At 46.7% G+C, this 14,492-nt stretch overlaps 1 protein-coding gene across 2 annotated transcripts in view; it reads left to right on the top strand.

Annotated features, from left to right (window-relative positions):
- The first annotated feature begins 12,883 nt into the window (after nt 1–12,883).
- ZC3H7A (zinc finger CCCH-type containing 7A) overlaps nt 12,884–14,492 on the top strand; it is a 35,882-nt gene continuing 34,273 nt past the window's right edge. Inside the window, exon 1 of one of the 2 annotated variants that reach the window (XM_079799457.1) lies at nt 12,884–13,158. The gene's annotated coding sequence lies outside the window, so the exon portion shown is untranslated. The remainder of the gene's footprint in view (nt 13,159–14,492) is intronic. The other variant, XM_079799456.1, reaches the window with a different exon arrangement.

Genomic DNA, 14,492 nt, shown 5'->3' with positions numbered 1-14,492 from the left:
GCTGTGCACGAATTTCATGCACTGGGCTTCTAGTAAAAGCATAATATGCTAATTAGACAGGACATCTTTCCATCCTTCCAGAGGAAGCCCGGGTCCCGGGTGCCAGAGGGAGCCGGTGCCGGTAGCCGGGGGAAGAAAGGCCTATTCTTGCATGATTTTCGTGCATGGGGCCTCTAGTATGTCAATAATAAGTAAAATATATAATAAATTAATTAAAATAAAATTTAAAACATACTATTGTCACAAATGAGCCCTTATATAACTTGTGAAATATGAGTAATGCCAGGTTCTTGGATTTGATAGTATAGTACATTAACATTGGGAGAGGCTGAGGGAAGGCACATGGGACTTTCCTATAAATTTCTGAGCAATTTCCTATGAATCTATAATTACTTCATAATAAAAAGTTTAAAAATTTTAAATAGTATTTAAACAGACTATTGAAATTTAAAAAAACAAAAAACAAAAAAACCCACAAACCACAATGTCAGGTTTTGTAATTTTTGTAATTTTGCATTTGTAATGGGCCCAAAAATGCTGTTGTCATTATAAGAACTGGCCACACAGTGTCACCAGTGGCCTGCCATAGCCCTCTTAAAAAATTTTTTTTTCCTCTCCCTTAAACAAGACTTGTCATTCATGAACAAAGGACCTGGCCATGTTAAAAAATAACGAATTACAAAACGGACACATTCAAGCACAGTTTTTTTTTTCTGATTGGGAGCATTTTGAAATCCAGATATTTCATCTTTTTTTTAGGTGTAAACACAGAAAAACCCTAAGAAAATGAATAGAGTTTAAAGAAAACAAATGGGACATTGTCTAGAGGAGCCTTGCTTCTCAAAATGTAGTCCATGGTCTCGTAGGACTGGCATGGCCTAAGAATTTGTAAGAAGTGCAGAACCCAGGCCCCACCCCAGACCTGAGCTAGGTTCCTAATAAGTTCAAAGTGCCAATGCGGCTGGTCCATGGACAACACTCTGAATAGCTATATGGAAGGGACACAAGAACATGGGCAGAGGCCTGGCAAGTATCAGCGGCTGCAGATAAAGCTCATTTAGTGAAGCTTCCTAATTTGAAGCTCACTAAATCAGCTCTCTTAGGTTTACAAGTTGTCAACATAAGAAACATCCTGGCTGGCAAGGCTCAGTAGTTGAGCATTGACCTATGAACCAGGAGGTCACGTTTCGATTCCCAGTCAGGGCACATGCCCAAGTTGTGGGCTCAATCCCCAGTGCGGGGCATGAAGGAGGCAGCTGATCAATGATTCTTTCTCATCATCGATGTTTTATCTCTCTCTCTGAAATCAATGAACATATATTTAAAAAAAAGAAACATTCAAACTTATAGAGAATTTGTGTGGGTTTATTTGAGCCAACTGTTCATAATTGCCAGGAAGCAAAATCTGAACGAATTGAGATAATGCTCCAGAGAGTGGCAGCTTTGCACCTTATATTATATATATTGCAATCAAAAGAGAAGACACGCCCTAGCCGGTTTTCTTCAGTGGATAAAACATTGGCGTGCGGACCGAAGGGTCCCGGGTTCGATTGTGGTCAAGGGCAGGTACCTCGGTTCCAGGCTCCTTCCCGGCATGGGCCTTGGTCAAGGCTCATGCAGGAGGCAACTAATTGATGTGTTTCTCTCACATCGATATTTCTCTCTGTCTTTCTCTCTCTTCCACTCTAAAAAAAATCAATGGAAAAATATCCTCGGGTGAGGATTAAAAAAAGAGAAGACACAAGTGAGTTACATGAAATCCACTGGTAGTAGATTAGGGAGGTGGGAGAAAGCAAAGTAGAGAAACTTCTGGGATTGAATGAAAAGTAAAATGATAGACACATACACCTTTTACATAGGTGGGTACAGGATAGTTAACAGTTAACAATTAACTCAATAATGAGGGGATTTGTGGTCTTTGAAGAGCAGTGCCTGCGTTTGAGGGGTCTGGAAAAAGGAAAATCACTTGCCATTCCAAAGATATGTTATCATAGATGCAAAGAGACAATAGACAGTCTCAGTTAGTGTAAAGATTGGCCTTTGTCAAGGAAGATGCTGGCCTAGGACATAACTACCTGCCATAAACTGCTTTTAGTTAAAAAGTTTTAACTTCAGCCCTCGCCAGCTTGGCCCAGTGAATAGAGTGTCAGCCTGCGGACTGAAGGGTCCCAGGTTCGATTCCGGCCAGGGGCACATGCCTGGGTTGTGGGCTTGATCCTCAGTAGGGGGCGTGCAGGAGGCAGGCGATCAATGATTCTCTCTCATCATTGATGTTTCTTTCTCTCTCTTCTTCTCCCTTCCTCTCTGAAATCAATAAAGAAATATATATATATATATATATATATATATATATATATATATACTTTTAAAAAGTTTTAATTTCACACCCTTTGTGGTTACTTTAGGTCTCTGAGTTTGAAAGGCCACCACCCAGGCCTTCCCTGAGCTTGTGACCCCTTTTCGTCCACAAACTGGGTATAAAATATATAAATTGGCTTAAGTGTTTATCATATATCAAACTTTGGTTCTGATCTTGCAAAAAAGTTTAGTGATAACTCGTTATAGAAACTTAGACCAAAGCATTAATAATGGCTTACATTGACCTATTGATTTTTTAATGAAATAATATATTTTATTATTACTTAATTATTACTGAATTCCAATAATATGTCAGATGTCACCACCCTTCTTTAGATGGGGGATGCTAAAATGTCTAAAAGCAGATAGTTTCAACTGTTTCCAGGGTGCTCTTAGAATATTCTGAAGTAAAGCATTCAGAGTTTGATGGGAAAACATTTTTATGTTTTTGTTTTTTTTCCTAGTGCTTTTACTTTTTTTTAAATATATTTTATTGATTCTTTACAGAGAGGAAGAGAGAGGGATAGAGAGTTAGAAACATCGATCAGCTGCCTCTTGCACACCCCCGACCGGGGATGTGCCCGCAACCAAGGCACATGCCCTTGACCGGAATCGAACCCGGGACCCCCCAGTCCGCAGGCCGACGCTCTATCCACTGAGCCAAACCGGTTTCGGCTGCTTTTACTTTTTAATGTTTTCATATTGAGGTTGTTTAGATCCACTTCATTTTTTTTTTTTTCCTTACAGGTCACTTTTTCCATATACTTTCTCTTAACTTTTGTTTTCGATCTATAATATTTTTCTGGGTTCTTTTACCTTCCAAAATGGATACTTACTATGAATTGCTTTTGTCTATAAAATTAACAGTTGCTCACTATTTTTTAAAAATATATTTTTTATTGATTTCAGAGAGTAAGGGAGAGAGAGAAACCTCAATGATGAGAGAGAAACATTGATTAGCTGTCTCCTGCACGCCCCCTACTTGGGGGGGTGGAGCCTGCAACCCAGGCATGTGCCCTTGGCTGGAATCGAACCCAGGACCCTTTAGTCTGCAGGCTGACACTCTATCCTCTGAGCCAAACTGGCTAGGGCAGTTGCTCACTATTTTAAAGCTATTTTGCTTCACACCTTTTGAGAATTTATTTAGTCTTGACCGGTTTGGCTCAGTGGATAAAGCATTGGCCTGTGAACTGAAGGGTGCCGTATTTGATTCCAGTCAAAGGCGTGTACCTGCCCTGGTCAGGGTGCATGCAGGAGACAACCAATCGATGTCTCTCTCTCACATTGATGTTTTGTTCTGTCTCTCCCTCTCCCTTCCACTCTAAAAGATCAATGAAAAAAATATCCTTGGGTGAAGATTAATAAAAAAAGAAAAGAGTAATTTATTTAATTGCCTCATGAGGCAAGTGATTTGCAAAACAGCTACTTTTATTTTTCAATTGTGGTAAAAAAGCATGTAACACATATTTTGCCATCAGAGTGCGACTTTTGTGTGTAAACACATTGAACTTGGTTTAGCCTTCACTTCCGTGAAGGACAGTTTGCTCCCTGGCTGCTCACGTCTTTATTGTTTACTCTTCCTTCCTTGTCTTGGCATTTTGTTCCCTGGCTTTTCCTCTGATCTTATCAGTCTCTGCTTTGTTTCCTCTTGGGCTAATCGAGTCTTTCCCACTGACATCTCAATCATCATAGATATAATGATATTTAATAATTGCTTGCTTTTCGTAACTAAATATAAAATGTTACAAGCATTCTTTTTGACTTGCATGTCTTCCAAGAGCCTTCGTGCTACGTAGAAATCTTTCAGGCCTAGCTGGCATGGCTCAGTGGTTTAGCATCGACCCATGATCCTCAACCTATGAACCGGGAAGTCACGATTTGATTCCCAGTGTGGGACATGCAGGAGGCAGCTGATCAATCATTCTTTGTCATCATTGATGTTTCTATCTCTCTCTCTCCCTCTTCCTTCCTCTCGGAAATCAATTAAAATATATATATTTTAAAAAGCAATCTTTCAGGATGGTTTTTTATAGTCCTTTTAGAATCTCTGTGTTGCAGACTAGTGATCATGAAGGAGCACATGTTCCTAAACTTCTTTCCATCTACCACCAACCATCTGGCCTGCTATACTTTGGATTAATTTCTAACTAGTAAACTATCTTTTTCAGAGAGTATTTTCCAGTAGGAAACTTTTCTCAGTAAACAGCTATACAGTAATAATGTAGTCAACAAAATCTATACTAATAAAAGCTTACGTGGCGCCTCGCCCTTGCATCATCACAAGATGGTCACTCCCATGTTGTCACAAGATGGCCGCCCCCATGTCATCACAAGATGGCCACTGCAAGATGGCCGGCAGGGGAGGGCAGTTGGGGGCGATCAGGTTGGCAGGGGAGGGCAGTTGGGGGCGATCAGGCAGGCAGGCAGGTGAGCAGTTAGGCCTACGGGATTGGGCCTAAACTGGCAGTCAGACATCCCCCGAGGGGTCCCAGATTGGAGAGGGTGCAGGCTGGGCTTAGGGACACCCTCCTGTGCACGAATTTCATGCACCGGACCTCTAGTATATTACCTAATAATAGACAAACATGTAAATTGATTGTACCTCCACTACGCCCACCAGCCAATTAGAGGGAATATGCAAATTAGAAGGACAAAGATGGTGGCCGCCCAGCTGCTCCAGGCGCAGAGTGGCTGGGCAGGGCAGGATGCCTGCTATGAGAGGAAGGGCGGGGGCCAAAGGATCTACAGCAGTGGCACTCCAGCTGCAGCGAAGAGGAAGACTACAGACTCCGGAGTCTGCAGTGAAAATGAAGATGGCAGACTCTGGAGTCTGCAGTGAAGACGAAGATGGCAGACTCCGGAGTCTGCAGCGAAGACGGCATACTCCAGCCAGAGTCTGCAGCAAAGATGAAGACAGCAGTCTGCAGCGAAGAGGGCAGACTCCAGCCGGAGTCTGCAGCGAAGACAAAGGCGGCAGACTGGCTGGAGCCTGCAGCAAAGATGAAGAAGGCAGACTCTGGCTGGAGCGAAGGCCTAGGTCCTGGGTGCCAGAGGAAAACTGGTGCTGGAAGCCAAGGGAAGGAAGGCCTATTGCATGAATCTCTTCATGCAATGGGCCTCTAGTACTATATAATAAAAGCCTAATAAGCTAAGTGTCCAGTCATCCAGTCGTCTGTTCAATCAATCAAAGTGTAATATGCTAATGATATGCTAAGGCCGCTCAACTGCTCGCTATGATGTGTATTGATCACTAGGGGACAGACACTCTCATAGGTTAGCTTGCTGCTGGGGTCTGGACCGATCGAGACTAAGCGAGACGGGCCGGACAGGCCCTGGAGCCCTCCCGCGGTCCCTTCCCAGCTGGCCAACCTCCTATGTCCCTCCCTGGCCCCGATCGTGCACTGGTGGGGTCCCTCGGCCTGGCTTGCATCCTCTCGCAATCTGGGACCCCTTGGGAATGTCAGAGAGACAGTTTTGGCTGGATCCTGCTCAACACAGGAGTTGCCCCCTGGTGGTCAGTGTTCTCCCACAGGGGGCGCGCCACTCAGCCAGAAGCCGGGTTCATGGTGGCGAGCGCAGCGGCGGTGGCAGGAGCCCACGGTAGGAGCGGGCCTCAGCTGTCAGTTAGACATCCCCTGAGGGCTCCCGGAATGCAAGAGGGTGCAGGCTGGGCTGAGGGAACCTCCCCACCCCCAGTGTATGAATTTCGTGCACTGGGCCTCTAGTGTATTCATAACTGTGTTCCATTCACTATGGAATACAATGTTGAGAAAAATAGACATAGCCTCGGCCTTCATGGAGCTTACAGTCTCATGAGAGAGACAAATATGAATCACAAACAAATGTAACCTCGCACTTGTGTCCATTTCTTAGAGGGAAGTACACCACTTACTGAATGTCTCTACTGGGCCGACTTCACCTACTCAAAAAGCTAGCGAAGGTTTCCCTAAGACAGTGTCACATGGGGAAGGGGAAAGACTGGAGTTTAGTTTTTGACATGCTGTAATGGAAATGCTCCTGAGATATCCTAAAAGCAAGTCTAAGTAGGCAGCTGAACATAAGGGTTGGGGCTCAGAGGACTCATCTGAGCTAGAGACATACGTGTAAGAGCCATCAGTGGATAAGTGACAGTGGGAGCCAGAAATGGCAATGAGGTTGAACAGGAAAGGACCTATAGCAGTCACTGTTTTGGACATATGTGCCATTCATTTATAACTTTCTTCAGGAACCAGCACTTTTCCTTGGAAGAACCAGCCACAAACGAAGGACCTGCCTGAAAATAAGAAAGCAGAGTTGACAGATGGGGAACAACTGGACTGTGATGACAATGAGGCCAATTCTACCTGGATGATTAAGTTACACGAGCTCATAAATTTGCTTTCTGCCTTACCCTAGTTTAAGTAGGGTTCACTACTTACAGATCCCTTGCAACTAAAAAATTCTTGATATATCTATTCTTTTAAAAAATACATATATTTTATTGATTTTTTACAGAGAGGAAGAGAGAGGGATAGAGAGTTAGAAACATTGCTGAGAGAGAAACATCGATCAGCTGCCTTTTGCACACCCCCTACTGGGGATGTGCCCACAACCAAGGTACATGCCCTTGACCAGAATCGAACCTGGGACCCTTGAGTCCGCAGGCCGACGCTCTATCCACTGAGCCAAACCGGTTTCGGCGATATATCTATTCTTTAACTTCTTTAAAAAATGCCAGTAAAATGCTTGAGAAGGAACTGGCCCTCCAAGGATATCTGAATCACTATGATACAGATACCCTGGTTAGAGGGACTTCATTGTTAAATTTTCATGCCCCTCTATTTTATTTTATTTATTTTATTATTTTTTAAAAATAACATATTTTTTAATTTCAGAGAGGAAGGGAGAAAAAGAGATAGAAACATCAAAGATGAGAGAGAATCATCGATAGGCTGCCTCCTGCATGCCCCTCACTGGGGATCAAGCCACAACCCGGACATGTGCTCTGACCGGGAATCGAACCTGGGGCCTTCAGTCCACAGGCCAATGCTCTATCCACTAAGCCAAACCAGCTAGGGCTCATGTCCTATTTTAAAAAGTGTACTATGGATAGCATTTCCTGATCAAAACTGAAAACAAAAGACATCACTGATTAGACTTCACTGATAGTATAGATGAAATGGAGAAAATTAACATTTAAATTGAGAACCATAGAAAGCTCTTCAAAAGCTAGAATGTCTAAAATCTAGTTTATTCTGGAAAAAACAACAACTGGAAATTTAAGTTTATCCTATAATAAACTTATGTGAAATATACTTATATGAAAATTTTGAACGAAATTTGTTTCCTTCAAAGGAACACACACACACACACACACACACACACACACACACATATTTGGTTCTCTGCACATATGCACCTGTAGCAGTGCATGCTTCTAGAAACATCTCTTCTGTTGAAGACACAGGCCTTAAATATTAGGCTTGAAGGATGAAATGCTGAAAGCTAGGGAGCAGAGCTGGCTCAGGATTTTAAATTTTTTTACATTAATAATATAAATTTTATAGTGCAAGTACAGTAAGTGATTTAGATTTAGGATTTATTCACCTTTATTCCTTATTCACATTTAAAACATGTTGATTTAAAATTTTGCTATAAATAAGTCTAGAGCAGCAGATGTGGATTCATGCTAAGTACATTTTATAACAAGATCACAGAAGAGAAAATGGCTTTGGATATATTTTTGGAAAATATACATGTGGTTACTCAAGGGAGGACATGTGCATTTTTTATATTTATGGTTTGGCACATTTCCTAATAAGCCTCGGCACCCTGCCAGAGGCTATAGAAGACTTTGTAACATTTATAATCCTTGCTCATATTTTTTTCCCTTAAAGTTAGCACTCTATTGTTGATTTGTTAAATTAAAGGAAGCCTGACAGCAGTTTTCTTTGAGGCATCTTTTATTTTATTACTAGAGGCCTGGTGCATGAATCGTGCATGTGTGGGGTCCCTTGGCCTGGCCAGGATGGAGGCCTATCAGGGGGCCAGCCTGGGGGAAGGGACCCCGGGAGGTTGGCTGGTGGGGAGGAGGGGCCACAGGCTGTTGGCTGGTTGGCCCCACCTCTGACTCGGGGGGGCCGATTGGGATGGGGGGGCTGATCGGGGGCAGGGCCAGCCGGGCAGAGGGGCCGGCCGGGGGGAGGAGCCTAGTGAGGTTGGGGGCTGCCGATCTGGGCCCAGATAGGGCCGGTTGGCCACTGCAGTGCATGTCATAGCAACCAGTTGTTCCGGTGGTTCCAGTCGTTCCGCTGTTCGGTCACTGGGCTTTTATATATATAGACTAGAGGCCCAGTGCATGAAAACTTGTGCACTCGGGGAGGGGGGTGTCTCTCAGCCCAGACTGCATGCTCTCACAATCCGGGACCCCTCAGGTAGGGTCCAATCCTATCACAGCATCGCTCTGGTTCCCTGGGCCTGTGGGCCGGGGGGAGGAACCAAGAGGCCAGTCCGATGGCAGCATGGCTCCGTTCCCACAGCTCCCTCCCGCCACCACGCTGCAGGCAGCTGGGACCCAGGACTGACTCCCACCGCGCCGGCCAGGACCCAGGACCGACTTCCGCTGTGCTGGCCAGGACCCTAGCCTGGTGTTTGGTCATCCATCCAGACTTTTAGGTCATGACGGACCCTGGCTCTTTATATATTAGGATTATTATTATTTTTAAAATATATATATTTTCCTTTTTTTATTGTTTAAAGTATTACAGATAGTAGTACATATATCTCCTCCCCCCCCCCCATTGACCTTCCCCCAGCTTCCTCTATCCCCTGTCACATGCCCTCATCCCTAAATATATCTTTATTGATTTCAGAGAGGAAGGGAGAGGGAGAGATAGAAACATCAATGATGAGAGCAAATCATTGATCGGCTGCCTCCTGCATGTCCCCCAATGGGGACTGAGCTTGCAACCCAGGCATGTGCCCTTGACCAGAATCAAACCTGGGACCCTTCAGTCTGCAGGCTGATGCTCTATCCACTGAGCCAAACCAGCTAGGGCTCTTTGAGGCCTCTTTTAAATGGCAGTGTCAGAGATGAGTTTCATTCTGATTTCATGTTAATTCTCATTTACACATGTCCCAACAACCTCACATGTTAAAAGAGAAAGATCTTGAACCCTCCATCCCAACAGATCAAGCTCCCTTAATCTGTGTTTCTGCTTAATCACGGGGTCTCTGTGCTCCTTTCTGTTCGATAGCCCATTTCCCAAACCCCATTATGGGGATCTTGAAACAGCAGGTTTAATTTTAAGTATCTTGAGTGTAGGAACCATGACCAGTAGATTTTGGGATCCAGCAAACTGCCCTGAATATAGTTGGCATCTATATACGTTGAACAGATGGATGGAGCTCTCCGACATCCACCCACGATTCTGGAAAGACCAGTTTAAAGTGGCTTAGATCCCACAGGCTGGAGGCAATAGGACTTATGTTCAGGATTAACTCCATAATCAGAGGGTGGGGGAGGAAGAATCAGTTGGAAATAGGTATGGAGTGGAAGACAAGACACATTCCCAACTTTAGGGCAGGAAGAAGTAGGTGAAATAACTGGACCTGGGTCTGGAAAGGAAGCACTCTTGATTTCAGAAGCTACTAGACTTGGAATAATTCTTTTTCTGAGTATTAAAGGTATCTCCCCCAAATACAAGCAGGGTACATGGGACACATTGTGGTATTAAACTGTGTATCAAATGCATACTGAGAACCAAAGGAAGGCACTTTAGAAATAAAGATCTGGTCCTCGCTGGTTTGGCTCAGTGGATAGAGCATTGGCCTGTGGACTGAAGGGTCTCGGGTTTGATTCCCGGTCAGGGCACATGCCTGGGTTGCGGGCTTGATCCCCAGTGGGGGGCATGCAGGAGGCAGCCTATCAATTATTCTCTCTAAACTTTGATGTTTCTATCTCTCTCTTTCCCTCTCCCTTCCTCTCTGAAATCAATAAAAATATATTTAAAAAAAATAAGATCTGCTTTCCTGCCAGTGTGCAGAGTAGCCTTCAGGTGAACTCCTAAGAACTACTGGGAAAATTGCAGACAAGTAAAATGCAAAGTCTGTTTTATAACCTCCCAAATTATTTATGTATCCCCTCCTTTTTCCCCCCTTGGGTAATTCTCTTGCCTTACACGTAGCTTCACATTTAGATTGCAGAGCAGTTCCTGTGTGAATACTGACAAAATTCAATGTATGTGGCTTGTGAAAGTATCATATGTTCATTTGGCAAACAGCTATCTTATATCTTTCATGTTCCGAGTGCTATAAAATTGGAGGTTTTCTTTTTCTTGTACAGGTATGTCATATTTGCAGATGGACCATTTTTTTTATTATTCTTTCTTATTTGAGGTTGCCCCTGTTGTCAACCCATTTTTGTAGGCAACATTGTGATAATGGCCCCAAGACTGAGGGTTTCTATTTTGGTTTCATTTTTAAGCCAGTGACTCCCAAGCATTTTCACCTCAGTGCACCTAAGAGGCCTGCCGGCCTCATCACACCCCTCAAGAACAGTTTCTCCAAAGGCAGCAATTCCATGGGTACCGGGAGCATGCCTCACAATTTCTGGGGGGACCAAGTGTCCCTCCCTACTCGAAAGATTATGCTGGAAAGCTTAATCCATTCATTAGTCAAAACCTCTAGGGAAAGGTAATGGCCAGTTATTGGACACCCTCTCTGCCAGATGCCTTAAAAAAAATACACGTTTTTTACTCCTCACCATGCCAGAGGAATCATTATTCACATTTAAAGATGACGAATTTAAGACTCTGAGATATAAGAAATTGGCCCAGAGCCATCCAGATGGGTAAGGAGTGAGTTGGAACTTGACCTGTGTTCTCCAAACTCCAAAGTCCCTCCTTTTCCACCATTGTGCTATCTATCCTACCAACTACTCATATCTTAGATGTTCACTGACTTAGTCCATTCTCGCTGCTCTGGTGCTTCAGCAACATTGATTTCTCACAGTTCTGGAAGCTGGAAAGCCCAAGATCAGGATCTAGTCTGGGGTGACTCTCTTCCTGGCTTTCAGATGACCATCTTCTTGCTGTGTCCTCACAAGAGAAATCATCTCTCTCTTGTCTCTTTTACAAGGGCACTAATCCCATTCAATAGGGTTCCACCCCTATCACCTAATCACCTCCCAAACGCCCACTTCCTTATATCATCACATTGGGGTTAGGATTGCAATATATAAATTTTTGGGGGGCGGGGGGGCATGGCACAAACATTCAGTCCATAACATTTATCTTATGTTATTTGGAGGACCTTGAGAAAGTGTGTTATTTGTAACAATAAAGAACACCTTTTGCCTTTGGAGGGAACTTAGGATGTGAATATATATTAAAAATACACTTTTGCCATGTTTGCAGGGTAGTTTCAGCTGAGGATCTTAGAGAACTTTATTCATAAAACAGAACTACTATTGTTATTACTGCCTAGGTGTAGATCTGCTGTCCAAAGACCCCGTGGGCCAAGGAGAAATCATCCCCAAAGTTCAAGATGAGTGCTAGGAGATGGGGTTCCTTCACTAAGATGTCTAATTTGGTGCCCAGCTGAAAGGAAACCAAGGCAACCAGAAGTCAATTTTGTTTGTTTTATTTCTTTAATAACCTGCTATGAATGTGTGTCAGGTCAATTTAATTTTATTTATTTTTAAAAAGAAGCCGTTTGAGCAGAGACTTGAGTGATGAGCAGTCTCGGGTCAGAGAGGCCTTGCATGTTTGAGTGTCACAGCCTCAGGGCCTTTGCACTTGTTCTTCCCTCTGTGGGGCACATTTCCCGGTTCAGCTCTGCGGTCACCTTCTCAGAGGCCTTCCTTGACTTATCCCCACCCCTCTTGAACCCTCCCATCACGGTCAGGTCATCCTGCTTCAGTTGCTTTCCTTTTCACGGTCCCCATTGGTCTTCTTTGTGTCCTTTTGGTCCACACCCCCACTCTCCATCCGGTCAAAGGGCGGGGACTCTGCCTTGCCCACTGCTGAGTCTCAGAGCACTGCTGAGTCCCAGGGCACCCGGCTGTTGAAAATACAGTGGAAGATGTGGCATTTGAGCTGGGACCTGGAGGACAGGGAGCCAGGCCTTCCAAGGGTGGGAGGCTGTCTTTCCATCCCAGAGCTGCCAATGAGCTCCGTGCTCCCTCCCATCCATAAGCATGGGGACAAGAATGGTTGTTTTGAGGCTCCAAAGAGTTCCTAATCACAGAGTAGTAAGCACCAGATAGCACTTGCTAAATAAACAGTCTCTCCGGGAAGGCTTCCTGATACCCAAACTAGGTCAGTTCCCTGCTAGATGCGGTGCTAACCTCGGGGCCGCAGACCAGAAAAAAAATGCACAAGTCGCATACGAATTTGAATTTTACGTCTACCCAGCAGTTAGCAGCACTGGGTGTCCTGGGCACGATCTGGCTCCTTATTGGCTCAACCCGGCGGCCCAGCGCACTCGATTTTGGGACAGGCCCGCGGTCGGCAGGGCCGAGGGTCGCCACCGCCTGTGCCAATCCCCGGCCCCCGTCCCCGCCCGGCCCGACGTGCGCCGCGGCCGCCCCTGGCACCGACGCTCGCGGGCGCAGCCAATGGCGGCGTCTCCCCGGCGGCGCGCGCGGCCTCCCGCCGCCAGAGGGCGCTGCGCCGGTGCCGGGAAGCCGCCGCCACCGCCGCCGGTCGCGGAGGGAAGCTGCGAGCGAGCGCCGAGGCCGCCACCGCCGCCCTGTCGCCCGCTCCTCTGCGCGCCGCCGCCCTCTTTCCCGCCCGCTGGCCGGCGCGGCCGTCCCCGCAGGTAGGTGGGCACCGTCGGGGCTCGCACCCCCGCCGCCCGCCCAGCTCGCGCGCCGCCCCTCCCCCGCGCGGTGCCCCCGCCGGGCGCGCGCCCGCCGCCGCCTCGTGCTCGCGCGCGGCCGGTAACGGGCCCCGGGCGGGGGAGGGGCGGGCGCAGGGTCCTCCGAGGCGGCACGGAGGGGTCCGGAGGGGGGGGCTCCGCCACAAAGGGCCCGCGCGGGGGCAAGGTCCGGGGGCGCGCCGCCACTCGGGCCACGGATTCTCGGGCCGACGTGGGCGCGCGCGCCCGGGGTCCCCTCCCCTCCCCTTCCCATCTCCTCCTCCCGGGTTGGCGGGGGGTGGGGGGGTGGCTCAGCCGGCGGGTGTGGGGGGGCGGAGGGGGCGCGGCTCCGGGAAGTGGGGCGAAAAGGGCTGCTTCTCCCTGCCATTCCATGCCAGCATGCATTTCCGTTGGCTGGATACCTCCTTTCTGGTTATTTAACTCCAAGACATTTTCTTTTTCATTCTTTGTGTCTGTTCCGGTCATCGCGGTTTTCCTAAGTCAGTATTTTGGGTTTTGGGGGCGGGAAGGATGCACGCGGAGTGCGTGGCTCATTTATTTCGGGTTAATCCTTCCCCCATGGCCACCCCCCCCTTTTTTTTTTTTGCGCGGGACCCACGTCGAGGACGCGCGGCGAATGGTTTCTTGTCGTTATTGTGGGTGCGGAGACTGCCAGGTTTTAGGTGTCTTCTACCCACCCGTAGAGAATGAGGACCTGTCAGTTGCCATTAGCGCGAATTTCCTGTTGGAGGTGGTCATCGCAGGGGTGTGGTCTAGCTGGAAAGCGCTGGCTGGGCCCGAGAGGTTGTGCCTGCTCCCTGATTGGGTGAACTTATTGGTAGTTGGGTATTTTCCCCGTCTTCCCCCCACCCGCATGATTAGGGATGAAAGGAGGTACCCGTCTTAGATAATTTAAAGAGCAAGGATCTGCTTGAACTAGAAGACCTTTGCTTCCCAGGAAGGTGGCCACTGGCCCCAGGGGACTCTTGAGCACTTGGAATGTGGGTAGACCGAATTTTGGCGAATAAGACACACCTGATTTTACAATGGGAAAAAAAGGTAAAATATCTCGTAATTTTGTTAAAATATTTTTTATTGATTTTTAGGGAGAGAGGAAGGGAGAGGGAGAGATAGAAACATGGATGAGAGAGAAACACCATTGATTGGCTGCCTCCTGCACGCCCCTACCCGGGATCGAACCTGCTTCCGGGGCGTGTGCCCTAACTGGGAATTGAACGGCAACCCTCTGGTTCTTGGGTTGATGCGCTTTGAGCCACATGGCGGGGCTCATAATT

This window comes from Cnephaeus nilssonii (assembly GCF_951640355.1).
Source record: "Cnephaeus nilssonii genome assembly, chromosome: 2".
In the NCBI taxonomy this organism is placed as follows: Eukaryota; Metazoa; Chordata; class Mammalia; order Chiroptera; family Vespertilionidae; genus Cnephaeus; species Cnephaeus nilssonii.
The sequence above is the reverse complement of the archived record's forward strand: the minus strand, read 5'-3'. Positions and strand labels throughout refer to the sequence as shown.